This window comes from Galeopterus variegatus, unplaced genomic scaffold (assembly GCF_000696425.1).
Source record: "Galeopterus variegatus unplaced genomic scaffold, G_variegatus-3.0.2 Scaffold5206, whole genome shotgun sequence".
Classification (NCBI taxonomy): domain Eukaryota; kingdom Metazoa; phylum Chordata; class Mammalia; order Dermoptera; family Cynocephalidae; genus Galeopterus; species Galeopterus variegatus.
Window position 1 is genome coordinate 52,991 of NW_007731317.1, and position 4,088 is coordinate 57,078.

Sequence of the window (4,088 nt, forward strand, 5' to 3'; positions counted from 1 at the left end):
TAAGCCTTTTACATTAAGAGTTGTTATTGAAAAGTGTTGATTTATTCCTAGCATTTTATTATTGTTTGGTTGTCTTAGGTGTCTTTCGTTCCTTGCTTTCTGATTTGCTGTTTGTTTTCTGTGTTTGTTGGTTGCTTAGGTTGTAGATAGCCTTTTTGTTTGTTTGTTTTCTCTTCATGAATGCCCCTTTTGCTCTCCTTTTGACAGTCGATTTTAGGATGACCTTCAGTTCTTCAATGTCAGAAGTTGTCAGTGTCAGAAGCTTTTTTTTTTTCAAAGTTGGTTTTTAAAGGCTATCTTTCTCAGACTAATTTCTTATTTTTTTATTTATTTTTTTTTAGATAAAAACTACATGTTGGCATGTTTCCCTATTTGGGTAGGATCTCCTGGTATTAGACGCATACCCCAGATGGACAGCTTGGTTACCTGGGACTTCAATGGCCAGGGATGTCGGTCACACAGAGGAAGGGGACCTGCTGCCTCGGTTTAGTGGGACTTTTCAGCACATTTACATTTGCCAGGTCATCTAGGGCTCAGCTGAATTTAGAATGAGAGGCCAGACAGTTAGGCATCAAATATATGCTTAGCCCATTCCTACAATGTGCCCCATTCTGGGTGGTAGCACCGACAAGCTCTGTGACTTCAAAGAAATTACTTAATCTCTTTTTGCCTCAGTTTCCTCATCTGTAAACTGGGCATAATAGTAGTGTCTGCTTTATGGGGTTGTTGTGTTAAATGAATTAATATATGTAAACTGCTTAGAAGAGTGCCTGGCATAGACTAAGTGCTCAATAATGGTTAGCTACTTGGAAAATCAAAGCCTAATTGATCACTGGAAAATGTGGTCAGTTTGAATTGTAGCGAGCTGTAAGTATAAGACTTAATATGAAAAAAGAATGTAAAATGTCTTATTAACCATTTAGATAATGGTTAGCTACTTGGAAAATCAAAGCCTAATTGATCACTGGAAAATGTGGTCAGTTTGAATTGTGGCGAGCTGTAAGTATAAGACTTAATATGAAAAAAGAATGTAAAATGTCTTATTAACCATTTAAAAAATATTGATTAGTTGTTAAAGTGATAATATTTTGGATATATTGGTTTAAATACAATATGTTGTTAAAATTAAATGTACCTGTTTATTTTTACTTTTTTGGGGGGGGGTCCCTTTTTTTTTAAACCAAGAAGGAGCAGATTTTTACTATTTGAGTGTGGCTATTAGGACATTTAAGATCACACATGTGGCTCACATTATTTTTTTGTTTGTTTTGGACAGTACTGGTCCAGATCAATAAAAAGGAACAAATGATTGTCAAAATCTTGCACATTCAATCTGAGAATGCCTGTCCTATGAGACCAGAGGAAGGAGGAAGAGAGTTGGGGTCAGATGGCAAGGGGAGGGTTCGGAGAGACCAGGGACTGGGCTGGATCTGCTGGCTTCCTCCCCAGCAGCATGGAGGAGTCCAAGAGGGCCAAGGTCAAGGGCACTGTGCGCAAAGACATGGCAAAGGATCAGAAAGCTCTTCAGTGATGCACAGGGAGACCAGAACATGCCACAATCTGCCTTCCCCCTTCCCAGCTAGGATGGAGGGTTCAGTGCCCCATTGCCCCTATAATCCAGGCCCTCCTCCCGCTCAGGTTCCCAGACACACTCATCTGCATCCCCCTTCCAGGGCTCCAGCTTGATTTGCAACCTTGTTTTCCAAAGGCAAGCCTGCTTCCCTCCCCCATTCCCCAGGGGGCTGCTTCAGCCTCCATTACCAAACCCTGTGACAAGAAATGCAGCCCCCTTATTAAAATAATGTAATGTCTAACTAAAATAGAAACCCCAGATAACAGTTTTTGATGTTTTAATGACTGGGCTCATTAGACAGACTTCCCACTTAAAGTGTCTGTCTAGCAATTAAGGCTAAAAAAATCATAAATGATGACCACACCTTTTGTGCCTTAATGGTTACTCTGAAGGCTGGTCTTATTATCTCGGCGATACAGTCTGTGATAAAAAAGAATTTAAGATACTCTCCCAAGATTTATTTCCCCATTAGCAAGCTGGAGGAGGAAGGTTAAGAGTACTCTTAAGGTCAGAACTGGAAAGGGAGCGGGTGAATAATAAGATGCCTAGAATTTTCCTCCTGCAGAACCTGCCTCCTCCTCACCCCATGGGGAGGTCCAGCTCACCAAGGGGTTTAACTTTTGCCTGTCACTGGGAAGTCTGTGAATTGTTACTCCAGGTGACCCCAAGCAGTTTATTTAGTTAATTGTCAAGCACATGGGCTGAACTATAGAATCACCTACTTCCATGTAAATTATTTCCAATTCTAATCTGCTGACGATAGAGAAAAAGTAGAAAGGGAGCACTTGATGAGAAAAACCTGGGAGAATGCATCCAACTCCCCCAAACTAAATGTCTGGAAGGAGAGGGGGTGTTGATGGAGAAGAGCAAAGGAAATCACAACTGAATCAGTTGCTGTTGCCAAAGACATGGGGGTGTGCATGCCCATCCTAGGGGTGGCTCTGGGCTCAGGCTTCTGAGGAGGTACCTGTCAGGGCTACAGCTCAGCAGGTTAAAGGAGACACAAATAATTTTCAAGTGAATTGTGTTCAGAAATACACTTTTCACCTTTTATTAGGTTTGTATTAGTGATGAATGATATTCGGACAAGGGAGCCTTGTACCTGTCCTGGTGAGTGTGGCAAGTCTGCCAGCTGCCTGAAGATGGATGGGTGACAACTGGCTCCTTATGTGAGGGACATCCTCAGAACCAGCTGGGGCTGCCTGACCCCCTCTCCCCAGCCCAGCCAGCAGGAGCAGTTGGTGAGGACACTCTGCCAGGTCATTGTCAGGAGTCCCACTTTATTACTAAGGTCACTCTGCAACCTTTCCCATACCCCTAGTAGAGCAGGTTAGGCCTGACGTGTTCAAAGGTGTGCATGGGGGGTGTGGTTGCTGGATAATTGCAAAGCCTAATCTAAAGCCAGAGAGGGAGTGGCAGCTCACTTCGATGCTGTCTACAGGACGAGACCTTCTTGGTCTGGCTTCACCCTGCATGTAGAGGCAGTGGTAAGGCATTAGAGGTATATTCTTTTAATAACTTTTGACACTTGCCCATTACTTATTAAGCATCTCCTCCATGCCAGGCATTGTACTAGAATAAATTGTGTGAAAGTCAAGACAAAATACTTCACATTTTCTTTCCTTTGGAGAACATTAATGCCCATTCCTAAAAGCACTTATCAGAGTGATGTTATTTACCACTAGAGCCTGCTTGGTAATTAATAAAGCATTTTATAGGCACTCAGTTATTCCTGGCAACAGTCCTATGCAAAGGATAACTATTGTGAATCCCATTTTATTGATGAGGTAACTGAGGCAGAGAGTGATGGGATTTTTTGGATGCAAATGAGAGTAAATCCATATCAAACTGGTTTAAGAAAAACAGAATATGTCCTGTATTGGCCACCTAATGCAATGATCTGTGGATAGGGTCAGACTCAGGTACCACTGTATCCAGGCTCAGCAGATTCAGGATTTAGATTTGTCTCCTGGCTCTGCTTTCCGCATGGATTGTGCAATGATCTGTGGATAGGGTCAGACTCAGGTACCACTGCATCCAGGCTCAGCAGATTCAGGATTTAGATTTGTCTCCTGGCTCTGCTTTCCGCATGGATTGGCTTAATTTCAGGTCTGCAAGGTGGCAAGATGGCAGCAGCAGGGGCAGCCTCTTGGCCTCTCCAGTTTGTCCAGTAGGAAAAAAAGAGAACATCTCTTGCTGTTATGTAAAATCAAGCCCTAGTCTTAGCTCTGATTGAGCTTGATTGTCTGTCTTATGTCACATGACCATCCCTGAACCAATCCCTGGAGGTGAAGAATAGAAGTCATTGATTGGTTTATGCTGGTCACATGCTTCACCCCTGGCACCAGGTGTGGAATTCTTCCCATACCACATGCAGCAAGGTGGGAGCCAGGGATCCACAAAAGGAAATTAGGAGCTATAGCTAGAACAGGTGGTATGGGTTCTGGGAAGCCAGAGCACAGTAACATTCACTAGAGGAGGTACACTGGCGACAAAGCCAGGCCTGGAAACCAAA